General features: G+C 47.3%; 1 protein-coding gene and 2 long non-coding RNA genes across 5 annotated transcripts in view; 2 read left to right on the top strand and 1 right to left on the bottom strand.

The window, feature by feature from the left end:
- The window catches only part of FRMD4A (FERM domain containing 4A), a 426,455-nt gene that overhangs the window by 100,152 nt on the left and 303,059 nt on the right, over positions 1 to 23,244 (top strand). The gene's annotated exons all lie outside the window — the stretch shown is intronic.
- On the top strand, positions 8,754 to 20,570 carry LOC310744297. Its single transcript, XR_014539507.1, has 3 exons — positions 8,754 to 10,485; positions 10,721 to 12,747; positions 17,702 to 20,570. It is a non-coding gene; the product is annotated as an uncharacterized lncRNA (long non-coding RNA).
- On the bottom strand, positions 17,997 to 20,543 carry LOC310744285. The gene is made up of 3 exons (XR_014539494.1): positions 20,418 to 20,543; positions 19,248 to 20,384; positions 17,997 to 18,547 (listed from the first exon to the last, which is right to left on the bottom strand). It is a non-coding gene; the product is annotated as an uncharacterized lncRNA (long non-coding RNA).

Genomic DNA, 23,244 nt, shown 5'->3' with positions numbered 1-23,244 from the left:
TTCGGATGATGTTTCCATGGCAACTCATTGTTAGAGCTCTTCCTTAAGCCTTCTGAAAGGAGCAAAAGCAAATTTCCCTATTTCCACCTTGCAAGCTAACAAATCATGATTACCGTATTTTTCGCCCCATAGGACGCACCGGCCCATAGGACGCACCAAGTTTTTAGGGGGGGAAATAAAGGGGAAAAAAATTATTTCCCCCCCAGGCGCTTGCGGGGCAGGCAGCGGGGAGAAACGCTCTTCTCCCCGCCGCCCACCTGCAGACCAGGTCCGGGGACAGCAGGAAGACGCGCTGCGCCTCCCAGCTGTCCCTGGAGCTTGCGGGGCTGGCGGCGGGGAGAAGCACGCGTCTCCCCGCCGTCAGCCTCCAAACCACATCAGGAGACAGCGGGATGGCGCCGTTCCGCCTCCCCGCTGTCCCCCGACCTTGTGGGGCTGGCGCTGCGGCTCTCCTGAAGCCTGGAGAGCGAGAGGGGTCGGTGCACACCGATCCCTCTCGCTCTCCAGGCTTCAGCGAAAGCCTGCATTCGCCCCATAGGACGCACACACATTTCCCATTCATTTTTGGAGGGGAAAAAGTGCGTCCTATAGGGCGAAAAATACGGTATCTAGGTGTTTTTTGAGTGGGACTAAGAAGCAGAGGAAGAGACAGAGGGAGCTTAGGGGCTCTGTAAGCTGACAGTCTTTCAAGAGGCTGCCTGGCTGTCTCTAGAGATCTGGTGTAAGAGCCAAGGACATTGGCTGGCTGTTGGGAGTGCTGAAGCTGTGCTTCCACCTCTGTTCAGCTTGTATCTGAACTCAAAGCACCACAAACCTCCAAGAACCTTCTCAGAAAGGAAATCAAACCTGGGTAAGTGCTGCACCCCTGGTACGCCTCATTGTTCAAAGAAGTAGGATGAGTGAAACAATATGATTTATCTTCCCCTTCCTGTGGTCTATGAACAGCTTTTGGAACACCTTTTTTCCCTTCCAAAATCTGTGGGAGTTTTATACACATGCTTTTAGTTAGGAATGTTTTTAAAATATTTGATCAGATCGGCAATGCGTGTTGCTGTGACACATTAATTAAGGCCACACCTCTGGATTGCTCATGGCACTCTTGCAATAAAAAGAACTGGACAGGCAAAGAAACATCATGTGCTTAATACTGGAATCTAAAACACCCAATGAGTTCATTTTTAAAAAATTATGCTTTTGTATAACAGGAAGAACTAGTGTAGAGGAATGCTGGATTTATACAAACACATCACACATAAAAATCATTTTCTCAGTAAGGTACTTTCACAATGTAGATCTAGCTAAATTCCTGGCTGCAGGGCACTACTAATGGGGTTGGGGGTTACTATTTTGTCTCTTTCTTCATTCTTGGTATATGACACCTACTTCATAACAACTGCCAACTCTTAAAGAGAACTCTGTTGTTGGCATCTGTCTGTTTCAGGAGACAGTGGAGGAGTGTGCCTTTGGGAGTGAAGGCAAACCTTTGGAGAGTTACAGCACCTGCTTTGGCTATAGAGACCAATACAGGAAAGACATGTTTTGTTGCATCTGGGGCAGATAAAGGCGTCCGGTTTCACTGATGCAGGAATAAATGGCATTTATTCTCTCTCAGTTCCTCCCAGCAGTCATTTCTCCTCTGGTCACTGCTGTGGATGCATGACCAGACTGCCTGTCTCCAGGTACTGCAGTTGTGACTGACGGAGACTGAAGCTCCTTTCTGTAGATCACATCCTTGGGGATCCTGTTGCAGAGTATGCTCCACTCACTGCACTTCCAGATCTAGCTGCTTAGGTGGCTAGGCAGTTTTGGCTCAGGCAGGCCAGGGTTCTTGCTGGCACGAAAGGTACAACCACTTGCTGTTACTGCTTTGCTTTAACTCTGAAAACTTTCCCCAAAGAGAATACCACAGCACTGGCAATGAGCTCAGCCATTGAGGCGCCCCTTTTGGATTCATGGGGTCAATGAAGATGCCAGAACAGTAAGGAGATGGCCTGGTTTGGGGGGGGGGGTCACAATCCGTTCCATTGCTACTTCAGCATCCTCATTGGCATCTGAGTGCCATAGCTGAACTCCCTGCCATGCTGGTTGCATTATTCATGGGAAAGTTTTCAAAGTTAAGTAAAACAGCAGGGCGGCTGAAGCCTCAGCTCCTGGGCAGCTCCCCCTTGTGCTCCATATCTCACTACCACTTCTGGTCTACAAAAGAGGGGGGACAGGCTTATGCCTGGTTGTCTGGTGTTGATGGGGCTCATGGAAGAGATGCAAGCAAGAGAGAGAGAGCATGTGGTTGTTGTTGTTTTTTAAAAAAGGCTTGAAACCTTGTTTTGCTTTGGTTCAGGCACTTAATATTGGTAGAGCGCATAAGCACTTTAACATCTTATTTGACATGTAGCCATTGTTAACTGTTGCTAGAATCATAGAGTTGGAAGAGACCCCAAGGGTCATCTAGTTCAGCCAGTTGTTGTTGTTGTTGATGTTGTTGTTGTTAGAATTATACCCCACACTTTCCTGCGAAAGGATCTTGGGGTGTTGAATGGTAGTTTGAGCATTAGTTTGCATCTTTGCTATGCTTTCGCTTTTGTGCTAGACCGCAGCAAAAGGAACACTAGGTTGTGCTGTTTCCTCAAATTCCTGCCTGCGCACAGCCTTGCTCTTTGGCTTGCTGCTTTCTACAAAGCTTCAGTGGAGTTCTCTGCCTGAAGAGTTTACTGTTCAGTGGCACACAGGGAAATGAATTGCACCTGCTGATTGGAAGCTTTCAAGGAAAGAAGCAAGTATATTGGGCAACTCCACGCTTGCATATGAATATTTTTCTTTTCACTTGGCTGAGCATCACCAATAAACTGAAGCATTGTATGGATATGGGATTATCAGTAGAAACAAAGAGTTAGGCTACCGTACTTTGTTTTAATTAGGTCTATTGTCTCTAGCAAGGGTTCCAGTGGTAAAGATAACTCGAGAGATGCTCAGAGGAAGGATTTCTGAAAGAAAAACAGATTTTTATGCTAATAGGAATGCTTTCTAGCAGTATAGTGTGTTGGAAATTGAAAACTTGCTTATTTCTTTTTTTAAAAAAATTGCTTGAGGCTGAGCATTTAGTAAAGCAGAACAAAGCAAGACACAGTATCTCAGAAGGAAAGGAGCACAGATAAATGGCTGCCACTATATCCTTCAGAAAAAGCAAAGAACGCCTCACCCCCAGCTGCATAATCTGTAGAAAAGGGGAGCTTTGTATTACTGCTCTGAGTGAGAGCCTTTATACCCCTCTGATCTGTTAATTAGAGATATCAGACCCTTAGTTATGGATATCAGGACATAGCTGAGTGTATCATGCATGCTTGCAGTACTCCAAAACTGTAAATAGAAGTGTTTTGCAGCTGATATGCTGTGAAAATCATTGCTTGAAATATGTAGCAAACACGAGCACAGCAATTGTTGACTCTGCTTGGAACAGCTGGATGTGTGTGCTTTTCTGTCTGAAAACAGAAGACGGCATAGATATTTTGTACTGTTATACTTCCACCTTACTCTTAAGTATTTTCACCTTTTTTCTGCCTGAGACATTTTATTTCTAGAATTTTACCTGCTGAATTCTAAATGGCAGGATGGGCAACCAGTCACCATATGTGCCAACTCCTAGGGGCCAAGGCAGTTTTGTTTCCCCCCCTTTTTTAAAAAGGGGACTGGGCCCCCTCAATGTTCAGAGGGCATTCAGTTCTGCCCCCTGGCTCCTTGTGGCATCACACGCATGACACCAAGCCATCGCATTGGGCCCCCTCAATCAACGTGAGGAAACGGTGCCTCTGCCACTGACCTTCCAAATGTTGCTAGACTCCAGCTCCCATCATGGCCAGTGCTCAGGGCAAGGGGTGATAGAAGTTGTAGTCAAGCAACATCTGGAAGGCAGGTCACCCACCTGCTATCAGGGAACAATTATCCAATGCAAGTGACGGCACAGCTGCTGCTGTGATCTTAATGGTTGTGTAGAACAGAGGTTTTTGCGTGCCAAGGCCCTGTGACCCAGTTGCTCCCTATGTGATGAAAATAACCATGCGAGATAGCAGAATATAGGTTCTGGGCTCAAATAGGCCACAACTTTATTGAATACAGATGTAAACAGTTTGGCATGGGCATTGGGTGAAGACATTTAATTAACTCCAGCCCATCTGCAGGGAGTATATCTAAGGGTAAGCTACAACATGGGGGCCCCCTATGACTTACATCAAATGGGGTACCCCACGAGGGTCCACACTGGAGGAGTTCTATGGCCCTAGCCCTTGTTTGGGCGTTGCACAGAAGCCACTCCTCACGGATCCCTTTAATGGGATACCCTTAACCAAGGTGGGGCAGGCGGAGGCTACAACCTCCCCTCCAGCCAAGACTAAGGCTTACCTAATGCCTGACCTCACAAAGTTGTGACAATAGCTATGAGGCAGGTGAAAACCAAATGGCTGGTGCCAATTTGCCAAGTGGAAAAATTCTTGCCTGGCTCTGAATATGGCAGCAAACAATGTCCATAGCAAGGTCTTAGCATGAAAGAAAAGCATATGAAAAAGGGGAGGGAGATCCAACAGAAAAAAATCTGAGGAGGAGTGCTGGGCTCGCCTCAGTTTATTCCCCACTGGCTTGTTGGGACCACCCCCTGGGGAATTCCTAGACGCAGGCCTGCGTGCCACAGGCCTGCAGTCCTTCCCAGCCAGCTGCTGAATCTCTGACCAGACCCGTGGCCAGGCGGCAATGTCATCTGACCATTTAAGTTAAGTGGACTTGGAAGGTGCAGCTTATTATGTGGGGCTGAAAAAGCTGCTTCTCCTGACATGTACACAATCGTTACCACTAGAAGAACATTGCGGTCCTAAGGGTCAGCTTAAAATGGACACACGGCAACAAATTTCTTATTGCAAGAACAAAGTGACCCCCAAGGGAGGCATGTCTTACAATTAGCAACTACTCTCCATGACAAGTGATCCCAAGAATACACACATGCCTTCACACAGACACCGTGGTGCTTGTGTGCTTCACCTCTTTAGGGTGGCGGTATATGAATGGTCCTGTTTATACGCTGCCACAGCTGCACAGCTGCCCCCCCCCACCCAGCACTCTATGGTGGGTCTCCATTCAGCTTCCCACCGTGTATGTAAGCCTTCCATTGTAAGGCTCTGCCATATAGAAAACTGCCACGTCAGCACCAGCCCCCTCCAGGAGAAGACACAGCAGATGCCTTAAAGCTGCCTTATCACGGGTTGGGGCTCATCCTGCTGTTTATACCTTGTGGACATCAGCATGTAGCTCCTGATATGCTGGGACCAACCACAACTGCACGACCAATTTCTTCGCAGCCTGGTGAATTTCTGAACTTGTTTGATGGTGATTAAAATTAATTATTGTAAGAGAAATAATATATACCTGGAAAGCACTTTGTCCACTGGAAAGTAGCACAGAAGTGACTGGTATATGTGGTGACCTGCAGCACAGCATCAATCGATTTCCATGTTTGACACTGCTTGATTCCTATCTAAGGTAAAAGGTAAAGGTACCCCTGCCCGTACGGGTCAGTCGTGTCCGACTCAAGGGATGTGCGCTCATCTCACTTAAGAGGCCAGGAGCCAGCGATTTCAAATGTCCCAATGGTTTTACACTAATTCTGTGAAAACATTCAGCCATACAGTACAATTGGATAGTACGATTGCCTGTATCACTTTTGGCCTCCTTAGGAAGTGGTGATGCTAAAAATACTTGCCTTAAGCTTAGTCCCCTGTTATTCTTCATCTGAGCCATTATTCCCGCAGTCATAAATGGCTATATCTTTCAGCTTGAGAAATGAGAGTAAAACCACCTTCTCCATTTCAGCCACCTGCAAAGACTCGATTACAACATTCAGTTCAGAGTTAAAACCAATTGGCTTCTGGCATCTTGTACCCCATTAAAATTTGGCTGCCAATTTGATTCTGCTTCTAAATGTAAAGCAGAGGACTGACTGGCTAGGCTGGCTTCCAGCACATGCAGTGAGGGAATATCTCTTGCTGGCTTTCAACTGGCAGCATCTGGAGCAGTGCTGTGACCTTCTGCCAACCACACCTGTGAGCAGAGGCCTTCTGGGAACAGGAGGGAGCTGACAAATGATGATGAGCATTCCTGGGCTCAGATAAAGCGACATCCTCTGTTTACAGAGAAACATATTTCTCCTGGCACGTCAAAAACCTTTGCATTTTGAAATGGCAGGCTGGCTAGCCAGAAAGGTATCTCGGGCACATTAGTATTCTGAACTCTGCTCAAGACTAAAGACTGAACAGGAAAAGAGTCTGCAGAACACCTGCCCACAAAAGCGTGACAGTTTGCAAGTCCTGTAAATATTAGGCTGCGCCTATTTCCATTTGTGGCTATCACTGTAATGTAATCATAGGGTACATTTCTGCACGTGCCAACTTCCTATCTCAAAATCTAAAAGGTGAATCAGAATCTGGGCTTCAGTCTAGGAAGGCTGTGTGTGTTTGAAGGGAAATTACAGCATAAAAACTAAAGGAGAACCATGCTGGATGAGGCAAAGACCCATCTAGTCCAGCCTTATGTTATCAGAGTGGCCAACCAGATGCCCGTGGGAATCTGAGAAGTAGGACATGGCAAGGCCAATAGCACTCTCCCCATTTGTGGTTCTGAGCAACTGTTATGGCCAAGTGTGGAGACCATGGACCTTTAGTTTGGTCCAACAAGCCACTTCTGTTGCCCGTGAAAAAGCCAGCCAGGTTGTGGGGACTCATGGCCAATTGGCTGGATCTCTCACACATACACCCAAGAGAACTGATAGGGGCAGCTTTTTTGATGAGAGAAGTGGGGCTGAGCAGCTGGAAATGAAACAGGGGGGGCAGGAGTGGCAATGCTTGTGGGATGTTAGCCAAACATAGCAGTGTATGCATATACCCTTGTTCATTTAAAGCATTGTGACAACATGGGCTGTTGGAGAAGGAGGGTTCTCTAGACGCAGGGCAGGCAATAGGCAAAACTTGCTTTTCTGCAAGTCACCATGCAGGAGGATTATTTGATTTCACTGCCTTCAGCTTCCTTTTCACATTTGCACTGGAGTCTGGCAAGTTCAAACCAACAGCGTTATCAGACACCTCTGTGATCAGTCGATGCCTGTGTTGTGCTATTTCATGACTGGGTAGCTTCAAAATCTAAAATTGTCAACCAGGAACCCAAAATAACAGTGTAACAATAAATACAGCTCCTCAGCTCTTATACAGAAGCTTTTGAATTATGCATAGAAGTCTGGAACAAAAATATCAAAATTATCCCCACCTCCAGACCTTTAAAAAATAATAATAGCACCATGAACATTCTTCTTGTTTTTGTACTTCTCTTTGTACATGCTGTGTGCTGTAATGTTGCACAGCTGCTGTCATTGCCCCATCCTATACTGAAGATCTGCTGGCTGATGAGATACACAGTTTCAGACAAGGTGGTGCCTTCCAGATGTTGCTGGATGACCCTTGCATCATTCCTGACCATTGGCCACAATGACTGGTGGGGCTGATAAGAGTTGGAGTCCATTGTTATCTGCAGGACACCATGTTGGTTATCCCCTCTACACAGCTGGAATGCAAGATATGCTGCCAAAAATACAATAGTGGAACATTTCAGATACACTGCCAAGCCTAAAGGGCAATAGCTGTGCTTCTCTTCCATCTACAGATCCGCTGTCCAGGGCACAGGACCCTTGGAACTGGGACAGCTGATTGACTTCAAGGATATAAATTCCATTTCAGAATGCTGATCAATAGAGGCTTTGAATGTGCTCCATGCAATACTTCTTTATTGTCAAGTTTTTCAATGATTCCACCACTCTAATTTTAGCTAGCTTCAAAATGGGACTCAGAGGGGCGGGGCAGTAGAAATGTCAGAGAATTATGATGGAAGCAGAAATGAGAGTAGAAATTGCCAATGTTTGCTTATTTGCCCCATGTGTGAAACAAAAGTAAATCTAGCAAATGCAATCGGTGTTTGCTGTTGTTTGTTCTCAGTTTGCAGATGATATGATATTCTCAGTTTGCAGATGATTGCACCTGGCTTGAGAGCAGTACATGTGAAAAGGATCTAGGAGTCTTGGTTGACCACAAACTTGACATGAGCCAACAGTGTGACGCGGCAGCTAAAAAAGCCAATGCAATTCTGGGCTGCATCAATAGGAGTATAGCATCTAGATCAAGGGAAGTAATAGTGCCACTGTATTCTGCTCTGGTCAGACCTCACCTGGAGTACTGTGTCCAGTTCTGGGCACCACAGTTCAAGAAGGACACTGACAAACTGGAACGTGTCCAGAGGAGGGCAACCAAAATGGTCAAAGGCCTGGAAACGATGCCTTATGAGGAACGGCTAAGGGAGCTGGGCATGTTTAGCCTGGAGAAGAGCAGGTTAAGGGGTGATATGATAGCCATGTTCAAATATATAAAAGGATGTCACATAGAGGAGGGAGAAAGGTTGTTTTCTGCTGCTCCAGAGAAGCGGACACGGAGCAATGGATCCAAACTACAAGAAAGAAGATTCCACCTAAACATTAGGAAGAACTTCCTGACAGTAAGAGCTGTTTGACAGTGGAATTTGCTGCCAAGGAGTGTGGTGGAGTCTCCTTCTTTGGAGGTCTTTAAGCAGAGGCTTGACAACCATATGTCAGGAGTGCTCTGATGGTGTTTCCTGCTTGGCAGGGGGTTGGACTCGATGGCCCTCGTGGTCTCTTCCAACTCTATGATTCTATGTAGTGATGACTTTTCCCCATTTGCATTTAATTTGCTTCGCATGGAAATGAATAGCCTTTGCAGTCAAATGAATGGTGTGAAATGACGTAGTTAATTATTTGAAATTCCACCATAGTGGACACCAAAACGATTCATGTAGTTTTTGTTAGAGCCCAAACTGCAGCAGAATGGAAATAGCACTGCATGCAATGACTACGGGGTGATACAGTAGATCTCTATGGGGCAGGAAGCTTGATGAGCTCAGAGGAAGTGACCCCGTCTCTATGCTCAAGCATAAACCTGAGGGGTTAGGCCTCTCAGGATACACAACTGGTTCAGGTGCAGCTGCCAGAAGCAGCCGCTGGAGAGGGAAAAGGAATGAGGAAGGACGGGGGAAATGATTCCTGCTGGTATTCTGCCAGGCAGGCTGGCTTATGTCGTGCCTGAATGACTCCTCCTCGGACCCCAGCATTGCCCCAGATATCTCCAGCATCTCCAAATTGCTGCCAGGCCCATCTTCAGTACAGGACCCATGAATGAGTTTTCTGACTCACTTGTGGGAGCTCCTTGAGCTGTGAAATCAGAGGATGGGGTCAAACTGCACCCCAGCCCCACATCAGGCAGCGCAGGCACAGGTACTTTTTTGCGGTAAGGAAACTGAGGTAAGAATGCACTTGGAAGTGTGGCAGCACCATATAACTCCCCCCAAAAAAAACCCCCCAATCTGGATGAATGCTCAATAAGCAGGCCATCTGGAAGCACAGTGTGCATAGGATTGCAACCTTTGAAATATAATTGTTTAGACAGGGTTTCCTTTCCCAAAAAGGTGGGGTATGGTGGCATATTACCTCCATATACACTTCACATCCCATTGATACTTTCCCTTAACCATAAAAAGGCAAACAACATAAAGGGCACTTTTAAGTGACATGGAAAAATGGTTGGGAGCATTACTTTCAACGGATGGCCTTTTACTTTCTTTGACGGCCTTTTGATGTGGTTTTTGTTCCATGAGCAAAAGACAGCATGGCTGAACTTGTCATTTCAGCTGATGAAGCAGAGTCTATGCCAGGGCCATGTTGAAATGAACCCTGGATGCTGGTCAAGCACTGAAAATAGACTTGCCTGACCTGATTTCTAGGTTTATGACCTGATTTATTTCTCTAATGGTGTATACTTTCTCTACCCAAGAGGAACGTCAAGTGTAAAATGAATGGAGCTGCTCAGCCAAGCTTGGAACATGATTTTTGTGGCGAGGCTGAAAAGGTGAGGCTGAGGGGAAATTTCAGAAAACAGGAAATTTGTGAAGCTAACAGGAGCCTGAGCCTGCAGTGACCTGTTTGCTTGCAGTGTGTTGCGTTCCTTTTAAAGTTCTGCTCTTAGTGTTTCTGGGGACTAAGATTTTCTCAGCCACCATTGTCTCTCTTGTTTCACTCCATGTCACAAAGCATTACATCCAAAGCTGTCATATATTTAGTCAATCTGAGCCAGTTTTGTCTGCTCGGATTGGCTGTTGCCCCGAGACAGAGCTCTGTCCCAGCCCTCTTCCCTGTTACCCAAAAAGCCAGGAACTGAACCTGAGATGCTAGGTACGCACAGCATCTGCTTTCCCTCTGAGCTACGGTGGCTTGTCCGTATGTGGCTTCTTCCTTCATGTTTCCTTCACTCGAGAGGCATCCTTCATTCTAGTCAAATAGTTCTGCTTCATTCCCCCCTCGCCATCTTCACATGCTCTCTAATCTACTTCTGCCTCCCAGCCTGCAGGCATCCTCATTAGGGATATCCAAGTATTTGAGTAGGGATGCTTACAGAAGCTTGGGCCCCAGTTAAATGCTTGAAAGCACAATTGAGGTATACCTTGATCCTGTGAGCTGCCGCCAAGGCTACCTTCCTTGGTTCAAAGAGCCCAGAATCTTACCTTGGAGCACAGCGGGGATGAGGCTCCTCAGCGGAGAGTCTTTTTCACTGTCAAGTGCAACTACCAGTCCCAGAATCCTGATAGGAAACTGATGTTCTCTGCAACATTTCCATCACAGAGCCCCAGAATTCATGGTAGTAAACAAGTGGGAGACGTGGTGAGGAAGAGAAGCAGCAGCAGGAGAAAAAGCTCGTGAGGAGGTAGACTCCTTGAGGGAGTTCGGCCCACAGAGGGCCTCTTGCACAACAGCCCTTCGAAACCTAGACCTGGCATTGCACCCGGATTGTTTCCTGCCCTGTTCCCTTTCTCTTTGGTGTCACATTGCCCTTCTGGAATTCCTCTCTCTTAGGGTTAGCTTGTGAGTTTAAAAACAAATTCTATGAAGTACTTAGGATTGAGATTTCTCTCTGTCTCTCGGAAGTGCTGCATAAATTTGCTGTGGTTGTTCTTACATATTTGTTTCAGTTGTATCTCTCCCTTTTACATCTCTTCCATGAAGCAGGTGATATTTGACACAGCATGCTTTGTTTGTATATTTCATATAATTTATATACCATGATTGTTGGGAGAAAAAACCCTCAAAGCAGTTTATCTGTTTAATCACATCCATTCCTAAGGATTTTTAAATGGTGCACAATCTGCCCTGAATGTGAGCCCTAGAGCTTTTTTAGAAATGTTGCTCTGAACTTGCTTCTTTCTTGTGGAAAAACCTCCAGCCACTTTGGATACTTCTGAAATGCTGCCAGTTAAAGGAAGAGATACAACAATAACATCTTTTGAGTGTGTGGTCATGTTACGGATGTCATCGTATTTGAATGCTTGCTATCCAGATTTTGTTATTGCCGGCTTTTGCTCTTGCTTTCATGCATAAAAAACTGCTCATGCAGGAAAGCCCTGAGATACACAGCAATAAATATTCTTTATATGTATTTATGTATTTAGATTTAAATTTTGGACATACTAAAGGAATGTTTCATTTCATCTAGCATAAAATGCACTTTCCAGTTCCAGTTGCTTGAGTACATTGTTAGCAAATCTAGAAGCATCTTGTCCTCAGAATGCAGCCTGTTCACGTAGATAACTTAATGTAGATACCTTAATTGACTTAAGAAAAGGCATCCTTATTGGATGCTAGCTTTGATAAGTGCTGCTTTTCATTCATGTCACTTCCCTGTAGGTATCTGATGGCAACCACTTCTCAGGCTCTTCTTGGTGGCTGCTGCATTTAATGCACTTAGTTTTAAAGCTGCACCTCACTCTGATCCGTGTCACTTCTTCTCAGCTCTCACACTCTTGTGGCTCCTGGAGTTGAACAGGAACGCTGATCCCTGGGCTCAAAAATCACTAAGCCATCAGTCCTGAGTGCCGTGGCTGAATTCATTAGAGGCAGAACTAATCACTATTCCTATTCCTACTGACTCCAGAAGAGTAGCCTTTCCAAAAGACTTATTTAGCTATGTAAAGGTAAACCATTTGCTTCCATTCTCTTTCCTGAGCAAACATACCTGCCAAATCCAATAAAAGGATATTTGGCACTTTCCCAATCTGTTGTCCTCCATGCTTTAGAAAGTATCAAAGTCAAACTAAGAAACCTAGGAAAGAGATAGAGAGATGTCCCTGTTCACACAGATGCGCATGCAAGCATGTGTCTCCATGTGGGCATAATATTTTGAGGGAGGGGCAGAGTTACATGTGACAAAATGTGATCACGTTTGAGGCTATGCCTGTGGAGGAAGGGGGTTGGTGTGCTACACAACCACAGGCTGGATGGAACCAACAACAAGAGCCGTGAGCCAACGCAAATACACATTGTAAGCCCTCAGTGTACTTGGCAAGTGAGCGCCAGGTGCAAAATAGACGAGTGCCAATGAAGTTCTGTATGCAAAATGGAGGCAAACAGCTGTTGGTTTGTTTATAAGTGGGGGTGGTGCTCCTGGAAGAAAACACTTTTCTCTCCAGGTCTTATTGATGGCCAAATACAGTGGTGCGCATGTGTTGGTAGTTAGCAAATAGATTAGGTGTAAAATAAGACATTAGCATGCCTCCAAACTCTTCTTCCTTCCCTGAACAATGGGGGCAAGTCTGTCTTCTATTAACAAGGTGAAATATACTCAGAGTCGCAAAGTGATTTCATGCTCTTTATTCAGCTCATAGTGGTGAGGAGGAATGAATGAAAGTCCCCTCAAAGTATCTGCTTTATATACATTATTTACACAATGGGCTGCACATGATTGGCTAATTCCGGAATTCTACTGTAAGCCAATCAGGTTGTGGATTCACTTCTATCTGGAGCATGATTGGGTGGTTCCTGCCAACCAATCATACTGCTGCATTGTTCTAGGACCAATCAGACTGCTGCATTCTGAATCCTATTGTTCTAGGACCAATCAGACTGCTGCCTTTTGGATCCTATTGTTCTAGGACCAATCAGACTGCTGCAGTTTGGATCCTATTCAACTCAGTACATAACACCCCTCCCCTCTAAGTTCCAGTCCTGCCCGGGAGGTCGCATTCATAGTCCTCAAGGTACGCCGACGGCCTACGTGTGTGTTGCGGCCTGGGGTGTTCCCTGGTCCAGGGTTCAGGTTCTGGCTCGTGTTCCAAGGATGCTGGCTGTGATGGGGCTGTTTGGTCTGGTGCAACCGGCTCGCTCAGTCGTGGTTCTGGTTCCGGTGTCCTTCCAGCCTCACAGGTCCTCTCTGTATTTACTGATTCTGCCTCTCCTGCTGGCCCCTGCTGCTCTATGGGCCTCACTGCCCCACTGTTCCCTTGGGACTCCTCTGACCTGTCCTCCTCCTCCTGGTTTTCTCCCGGGAATCGTCGCCGTATCTGGTCGCAGTGGCGGCGCCAGCATTGCCCCCGATCTGTTAGCACCTCGTACGACACGGGGCCAGTGACCCTGGTGACTGTGGCGGGTACCCATGCTGGGCCTGCCCCAAAATTCTTTGCGTACACTGGGTCCTGGGCCTCGAAGGTCCGGGGGTTCCTGCCTTCCCCCACCACTACCTCATCCTGAGCTCTATCGGGGTGAAGGCGGTCCAATCTGATTGCAAGGCGCCGACCCATTACTAGTTCAGCGGGGCTCCGGCCAGTCGTTGAGCTGGGGGTGCTGTGCTGTGCTAGAAGGAATGTGGCAAGGCGGTACTCCCAATCCCCTTGCGTCATGCGGCGAAGGGTGTCCTTGGTGGTCCGCACCATGCGTTCTGCTCGGCCATTGGTGGCAGGGTGGAATGGCGCTGAACGGATGTGGCGGATGGCGTTCTGCGCTGTGAAGGTTTGTAATTCTCCTGACGTAAATGCAGTCCCGTTGTCTGAGACGAGAGTGTCAGGGAGCCCGTGGGTTGCAAACAGCCTGCGTAGTACCCGGATGGCTGCGGACGTAGAAGTGGACGGTACCAGTGCGACTTCCAGCCATTTGGTGTAGGAGTCCACCACTATGAAGAATGTTTTCCCCTGAAAGGGGCCAGCGAAGTCCACATGCAGGCGTGACCATGGTGCTCGGGCAGACTCCCAGGACTGGACTGGGGTCCTTGGGGGATCTGGGCGGGATTCTTGGCAGGCCTGGCAGTGTTTGACCCAGGCCTCTATCTCTCCGTCGATCCCCGGCCACCACACGTAACTCCTGGCAAGGGCCTTCATTCTTACTACCCCTGGGTGTGTCTCGTGTAGGGCTGTGAGGACCCTTTTGCGGAGGGGCTGGGGAACAATGACCCTGCTTCCCCATAACAGGCACCCCTTGTGGGCCGACAGTTCATGTTTGCGGGTTGTGTAGCCGGCGAATTCTGGCCCGGGGCTGCTGCTGGACCATCCCCTCCACACCCAGTCCAGGACCCGGGAGATGACCCTATCTTTCTTGGAATGGTGTGCAACTTCTTGTGCCTGAATGGGGCGGTCGGGAAGCAGCTCCAGGCTCATAACCTCTTGTGCAGGTGCTGGGTCGGGACCTGTTTCCGGTAGTGGTAGCCTGCTGAGGGCGTCCGCATGGCCCATCGCCTTCCCAGGGCGGTGAATCAGTGCATACTGGTAGCTGGCAAGGAAAATTGACCACCTGAGGACGCGAGGAGACAGCACTTGGGGGGTCTGCTTTTCGGGGGCAAACAAGCCAAGCAAGGGCTTGTGGTCAGTCACCACGGTGAAGGGCCGCCCGTACAAGAAATCATGGAATTTTTTTACTCCCTTCACGATTGCCAGACCCTCCTTGTCGATTTGCGAGTAGTTCCGCTCGGTTGCGTTGAGTGTCTGGGAAAAGTATGCCACCGGTACCTCTCTTCCATCCGGGAGTTGGTGTCCCAGGACAGCGCCAATGCCATAGGGCAAGGCGTCGCATGCTAGCACCACCGGCAGCCTCTCATCAAAGTGTGCCAAGACCGAGTTTGAGACAAGCAAGTCCTTGACTGCCTGGAATGCGGCCTCCTGGCGCTGGCCCCACACCCAAGGGGCCCGCTTGTCCAGGAGTCTGTGTAGGGGCTCCGCTACCGCCGCCTTGTGGGGAAGGAAGGAATGGTAAAAGTTCAATAGAAGGCCTGAAGTTCAGTGTTGTTCTTGGGCGCTGGGGCATCACAAATGGCCCGTACCTTGTCCCCAGTCGGGTGGACCCCTTCTGCGTCCACCATAAATCCCAGAAAGTCCACCTGAGGCACTCCTAATAGACATTTTTCCCGCTTCACCTTGAGACCCACCGTCTGGAAACGGTGCAGAACGGTGCGGAGGCGGTCCTCAAACTCCTCTGGTGTGGGCCCGGCAATCAACACATCATCGAAGAAGGGGGTGACACCAGGAATCCCTTTAAGGAGAGAGTCCATTAGATTCTGGAATATGCCTGGTGCCACGCTGACACCGAATTGCAGCCGCTTTACCCTGAACGCTCCTCTGTGCGTCACAATCGTCTGTGCCTCTGCTGTGGCCTCATCTACTGGCAGCTGTTGATATGCTTGGGCCAAGTCCAGCTTGCCAAAAAATTTTCGACCCAGCCAGGGTGGCAAGGACATGGCTGACCACTGGTACTGGGTATGCATGGGCCGTGAGGGCCTTGTTTATGGCACATTTGTAGTCTGCGCAGATGCGGACCGAACCATTAGGCTTGACAGGTGTGACGATTGGGGTTTCCCAGGGGGCATTAGGCACCGGCTCCAGCACTCCTTGCTCCACGAGCCGGTCCAATTCCTCGTCTATACGGGGTTTCAGGGTGAACGGGACCCGGCGGGCCTTGAGCCTGACTGGTCGTACTGCGGGGTCAAGCTGTAGAGCAATGGGGGGGCCCGTATACTGTCCCAATTTCCCATCAGAAACCCCCGGAAATTCCTTGCATATGGCGTCCACGTCCACTTGTAAGCTCGTGTGGTTCACCCTGGTGACGGCTAGCCCCAGTGGTCCAAACCATGCCAATCCCAGTAAGCTAATGTAGGGGCCCTTGACCACAAGCAAGTCCAGTTGCCGCGTCCGCCCTCGGTATTGCACCCTGAAGGTCCCCACCCCCATTGTGGGGACCTTACGTTTCTGGAAGTCCCGGAGGGTGAATGGGGCCGGCCTGAGTTTGGGACCCCCAGTAGGACACAGTTTCCTTAAGGTCCTTGCCGAGATTATGGATAGAGTTGAACCCGTGTCAAGCTCCATGCGGCATGGGGCCCCCTCTATCTGTACCTCTACATAAATTTTCTCTACGTTGGGGTGAGGCAACTGGTATACCTGGAAGTCCATGAGCTCCGTCGAGTTGCCTTGGTGCGTTGGGCCCCGGGACCTGGGGCTCTTGGATTGGTCATCTGATGCCTGGCGTCGGGTGGGCCGAGCCCGACACATGTGGGCAATGTGTCCCGATTTTCTGCACTGCCTGCACTCTGCGTTGCGGAAACAGCAGGTCCTCCTCTCGTGACTTTCTCCACAGCTTGCGCAGTTCCCTCCTTCTCGTCGAGGCAGCTGTGGTATGTGGGCTGCTTGAGTGCGCTGCTGTACTCGGTGCACCTCCTCCCTGTTGGATCCTGAGTCGTTGGTGAGGTCTTCGTGGTGGACCCTCGGTTCGGACGGCTGGCTCGGCCGTGCCTCTTGCGTCGACCTCTCGGCAGCTTCCGTTGCCAGGGCCTCCTCCAGAGCGACCTGGAACGTTAGGTTCTTCTTAGCGTAGAGGCGTCGTTGCAGCTTCTCATCCTTCAGGCCACCGACGAGGCGGTCACGAAGCATGTTCTCCAGCTCTGAGAAGTTGCAGAACCGGGCAGCTTGGCGGAGAGAGGTCACAAACCCAGTTATGGTTTCTCCAGGGGCTTGCCGCTTTGCGTAGAAGGCATTTCGACGAGCCACCACTGAGGGCTGTGGCGAAAAGTGCCCCTTTAGCTGTTCCATTATTGTTTTGTATGGAACAGTAGCAACGTCTTCAGGTGCAAGGAGAGCCCGGGCGATTTCAAATGTCTCCTCTCCGCAGACGCTGAAGAATATTGCCCTCTTCTTGGCGTCTTCTTCATTGGTGACCCCTTTGGCTTCTAGGAGGAAGGTGAAACGGGAGGTGTACGCTTCCCAGTCTCCAGATGCTGGGTTGAATGGCGAGAAGCTGCTGTCGGTTGCCATTCTGAGTTCCTTGTGTCCCGGAGCTGAAGCCTGGATACACGGTGCGAGGCAGCGGTGCGGCAGGTGGCGGTGCTGCAGTGCTGTGTGTGGCAGTCAGCTCAGCGGGATCCCACCTTCGTCGCCAGTGAAATATACTCAGAGTCGCAAAGTGATTTCATGCTCTTTATTCAGCTCATAGTGGTGAGGAGGAATGAATGGATGTCCCCTCAAAGTATCTGCTTTATATACATTATTTACACAATGGGCTGCACATGATTGGCTAATTCCGGAATTCTACTGTAAGCCAATCAGGTTGTGGATTCACTTCTATCTGGAGCATGATTGGGTGGTTCCTGCCAACCAATCATACTGCTGCATTGTTCTAGGACCAATCTGACTGCTGCATTCTGAATCCTATTGTTCTAGGACCAATCAGACTGCTGCCTTTTGGATCCTATTGTTCTAGGACCAATCAGACTGCTGCAGTTTGGATCCTATTCAACTCAGTACATAACACAAGGGTAGCTGTTGTCTGCCAATGCTTGATTCTTCTGACATGCTTGCAAATACTTTGCACAGTCACCTATAGATCAAACCTCAATGAGCCAAGGTGTCAAGGGGCATGGCCGCTTCACCATAAGGTCCCAGGGAGGGTTACACCATTAAAGCAACGTTAAAAACAATTTAAAACAATCAATAAAGTGAGAATCAATGCTCAGAGGCTTTAGGACTGTATAACTTGGGGTAATTCCAGCTGTCAATTTTCTCCCCTGATCGTCTTGCTTTGTAGTTGGCCCCAGATGCTACCTGTGCTATTCCCAGTTATTCCATTTACTGGAAAGATCAGTATAGGAGTAGCAACAACAACATTATTGAAAACCAGTAATGGTAGATCTAAACCCAATAAGAGCAGGAAACAATTCCGGTTTCTGTCCCATGTTTGCTGTTGCTGTCTCTGGGTAGCCAACCAAAAGTTCTATCTCCCAGCTTTTCAGGGCTTACTGTGGGCAACTGCTTTCTTTTTATTGTCATCTGTTATCTTGTTAGGCAGTGGGCAAAACTGTCAGCATCTCATAGTGCTCTTCTAGGGCTTGTTGCTGCTATAGATTAAACTTTCGGAGAGTCCCCAGCGTGGCCTCCATCTGTCATGTAGTTATGAAAATGACAGCTCTCTTTGTCCAACTCTCTTGTGACTTCAACCTCCCATTTTGTCATCGTATTTTATATCATGGATATAAGACACTTTGGTTTTCAATAACAAAATGTGCTCTATTCATCTTGGAACAAGGCTGCACCATAGGTACAGAATTGTAATTGTCAGGACTAGGCCATGAGCAGAAGTCTGAGGTGAGCCAAGAGGCAGAAGCTGTGGAAGAAACCAGAAGTCAGAACCAAAGGACAAGTCAGCATCACAGAAATCCTGCAGCCATAGGAGCCAACTCCTTTGTGCCTGCATCACATCATGTGACCGATTATGTGTGGGGTAGGGCTTACCTGCCCCTCCCATATTTTATTCAAGTTGACACCCCTGCCTGGAGGCTAGGTTGAAGAATAAGCTAGAAGTCAGGTCAGGGCTGAAGCGCAACCAAGGATACAGGAACTCACCAGACCTCAGGAAGACCTTGTTGTGCAAGCAAGGCTTAGCTGGGAAAGAAAACCTTTTATATTCCTTTCTACTCAGGAAGTTCCAGATGTCCAGAAGGTTCGTGACATGGGGAAGCTGCACACAGACTCCAGCAGCTGCTGCCCCTGAGCCACACTTGCAGGATATCACGGCCCATCACACGCAGAAGCATGGGAGCAGCATCATATGAGGCTGCATTATGGATGTGGACACTGGAACCATATAAATGGGGTCAGTTGCATGGGTCGCTCCCACCCAGTCTTTGGCTACCTGGGACAGGGACGATTAGGTGGGAAAGATCCACACACTAGGATCTGACCATGTGCTTTTAAGATTTGCATGCATTCTGTAATCCCATGGAATTACCCCATGGGCAAACAACTCCCATGCTACTGTGGAACAGAAACAGGCTAAACAAAAGCAATATATTGTTCGTTTATACCATTTCAACATTATCACTGGGACAGCTGGCATCTGTATGCTGCATGCATGCAACAGTGTCGGTCTGTGCACAAAGCATTTATGATTCCAGAAATTCTAGAAGGACTTCTAGAATGAGAACAAAGCTGAATCTGGAATGAGGAAGATCTGACCATACATACACAGAGAGACAGCACTGGCAGGTGGAAGGATCTGTGTGTGAATGCCTGTACCCAGGCATAGGAATATACAGGGCCAGATGGCAGAGAGTGATCACATGAGAAGTAGAGATGAAGAGAGGGAATGGAAAGTAGCTTATCAGCATGTAATAACCAACCTGCTGAACTTTGAATGACCGTGCAAATCAGCATGCCAGGATGGAGAAATGGCAACAGGGATTTCATTTGTAATTAGAAAGGAAGTGTATTTGTTTGGTGTTATAAAGGCTTAAAAATCTAATTTCATGCTTTTAGCCATTTGGCTCTTGAGCACAGGTTGCAGCAGTAGAAGAAACCTCACACAGTCCATCTGGACAGCCAGTCTCTATGCCAGAAGTGGATCGGCTCCCTTTGATGTAAAACTGCATCATTATTCTGGGACTTGATCCCAGCCCAAATCAACTCCCCCCTCCAACTTCCTTGATTTCAGCTTCAGGGTTAATTCATATGAACATCACAGTATGCAGAGACTGCTTGGTATTGCTGTGTACATTGGCTCTCTGTACATAGTAAGTCATTTGAGTGCAGGCTCAGGCTACTGTACATAGATTGTGGTTTTAGTAGACGCTGCTGAACCGTGTTTTGTGGTTTACAATGTGTGCAAAAAGGCATACTTCTTTGTGCGGAGTACCTGAAAATGACCAACTTAGCTTGGAGAAGAGCCAATGCTGAACCATATTTATGGACCGAACTGGAAAAGGCATAGTCCTTTGTGTGGTGCTACCTGAATATAGCCAGCTTAGCTCGGAAAAGAGCCAATGCATGCAGCAATTTGGCGCACATTTCCAGAGGGCTCTTTTATACAATCCTCCTTGACAGTTCTTGCTTTGTATAGCTTCCTTCACACTCAGCAGTTTTCCTCTGACGTGTATGTTTTATTAGATAATGTCAAGGGCCCTGTTTCTAGGTGGTTTGACAATGATTCGATATTCTACCATAACCTGGTAGACAATGATTCGATATTCTACCATAACCTGGGTACTCAGTCGTGCCACTCTGCCTGTTTGCTACTCTCGCTATCACTTTGAGTAAGCAAGCAATTGGTGAACTTAACCTTGGCTAGATTGGGAAGTGACTTTGCATTTACAACTGTTGTCGGCAAGTGTTCAAAAGCTTCTCTGTCTTTGGAACATTCTCTTGCAGTTTGTATTGTTTGCGTGTGCATGCTGTGCTTTATCATTTTGCCCTCTGGGAATTGTAGCTTGGTCTGCCTTGCACACACCGCATGACAGTCATTTGGAAATCAACCCCATAAATAAATCCAGGAACAAGATAAGGCTTTGGAACTGGGTGGAGGAAAACAACTTGTAAAAAGTTTTCAAGAAGCAATCAAGAGATTTGATTGAGCTGATTAGAAAAGATACTCACGCAACAAAGGACTGTTTAATTGGATAGCCCAGTTATATATTCCACAGAAATAATCAAGTCTAAATGTTTACAACTAAAGAATGTGTCCACATGCACCTACAAGGCACCTGCTTTGGGGAGATTTGTCTGCTAAATGCTGACAGTGCATGCTCAGATTTTTATTTAGGATTCCATGTTAGAGAAGAACATCTCAGAGAAATAACACTTGAATTGTAAAAGAAGTGAAGTGGGCCTGATTTGGAGTCAAATCAGATAACCCTGGCAACATCTTTAGGTCAAGCTAGTTTCTGGCTTTTAATTATCAGATTTATTTCCACACTGTACATCATCTATGGTATTTGTTTTTGCAACCCTATCCTGGTTACATCCAGGGCATCCAGGGCATGTGAACTTATTATCCTATCCTAGTTATATAGGCTATATATATATACATATATAAAGATCTAGAATCTTTATATAAGGCAGCCACATCTTCTGCCCACTGTCACAATGTGACTCCCCTCACTCTGGAAGGGGGAATGTTCATCTGAATATCCTGGCAGGGAAGTTAGTGAGATGGTAGGCTTCCAAGTTCAAATCATGGTTCAAGTTTTCATTCTAAATCCCCAAGTTCAAAAGTTTTTCAGTTGGTATTCTGGAGGGAAAAGGCCATCTTTTAACAACAAAGCAGCTGTGGCTGTTTCTCCCAGATGTGACCATTATGTCCAAATGAATGAGGATGTCACACACTGGTTCAGTTTGAGTCTTGGAGAGAAGGCGGGGAGAGGGCTGAAGAGAGCTGCCATCAATCTGAATAATAGACTAGATGGCAGCAATTTTCTCTTGAACATCTGAGAGATGTCATGAGTTGTGATCTTTCAAGTAAACATTGTCAGCATATTGAGATGTAAAGTCTCCTCCTGCTGATTCACAATAGGTCACTCAAATAATAAAATGGAATAGAGTGAAGATCAGTGACAAGTTCTGCAGTACTTTTGCGGTATTCGAATCAAGCCGGAGACAATAAGTCATAAACTTGAAGAAGAGTATGACACGTGGTTCTTTCAGGAAGGCTTTTATTTGTGAATGCCTACTTGATGGTGACAGCCACAATTGGATTCTATGGCAACCCCAGCCCCAGAGATCAAAGATGTGTTATGTAAACAGGGCTTTAGTAGATAGTCTTGTTTCTGGGATGAAGTTGAATACTGACAGAAACTGCTTATTGAGTTTGACCAGAGTCAATGATCCCTGATTAAATGCAAAGTACTGGCTGTCAAGTCAACCTTCAAGCTTATTGCTTCCTTTTTTATTCCCACAATGCTCAATTCAGTCACAAAAGCCCAAAGGGCTTGACTACATGAACATGCCAGAATAGTCTCTCTCCCCACATTCATGATGGTCTTGCTTCTGTGTCAGAACAGAAATGGTGTAGGGTTAATTATTGGAGAATGAGAAAAACATTCTTATTTTCGCAGTGTGGTTTGCACTGTGGACATGTGACCAGTTCACACCAGTGAATTTCTCCATACCCAGGTTCATGAATGCAAGGGGGGAAATACTTTGACTCAAACAGTATGTTCTTCAAATTAGTAGCCAGGCCTCATGATGATCACAGCTGCTCTGTCCACCAGTTCACACTAACTTTCTGTTGGAGATATATACTGCTTTCCAGTTGTTGTTGTTCTTCTTCTCTAACACCATAGGCTCAGAAATTTTTGGAGCTAGCTTTTAAGTATGTCACAGTGGATGGCAAAACAGCAAAATATTCCTTGAAGCTAAAACAGAAGCCCCCCTTGTGGTGTATCTTTTGATTTGGCTGTACCTTTTATTTGTAAGACATCCCCTGACACCCTTTTTGGGTGAGCAAGGAGTGTCTTATGTAGATGGGAGTCTGAAGATTTGAACCCACACCTGCAGTCAGTGCACCCCAGGCAACAGATGGTCCAAGCTTTGGATCACCTCTCAATGATCAGCTCACGGCCTACTTAATGTTGGAATCTGAAAAGTGATGAGAAGCAGCCATTGCTTTTTTTTCTGTGGCAAATATTCCCCTCCTGTACTGAAGCCTGTCACAACCTCCATATGGTGAATGTTTCCATGGAGTTCAATGAAAAGCTTTAATGAGCTCCCATTCCTCTCAGTTTTTTGTAATGTTATAATTGGGGACACAGAATACGTGCATCTGACCTCTTCGAAGCATTTGCAAACAGACACTTCTTGAGGCTCCTTGACCAGTGAAGCAGACCAACATGGCAGGTGGCTCAAGGAGGGGGGGGCACACCAAATGAATGAGGTCATTATATGTTGGGTTGAGGCTTTCCTTTCCTCTCTGCTCACGACACAGTTTTCACTGTTCGTTGGTTGCTGAAATCTTGAAATTCATTCCATTTGAATAGAAGGAGGGAAAGAGAGCCTGTCTGTTTGACCAATTCTGTCAAATCAAATCATCAG

This window comes from Podarcis filfolensis (genome assembly GCF_964270895.1).
Source record: "Podarcis filfolensis genome assembly, chromosome: 10".
In the NCBI taxonomy this organism is placed as follows: domain Eukaryota; kingdom Metazoa; phylum Chordata; class Lepidosauria; order Squamata; family Lacertidae; genus Podarcis; species Podarcis filfolensis.
The sequence above is the reverse complement of the archived record's forward strand: the minus strand, read 5'-3'. Positions and strand labels throughout refer to the sequence as shown.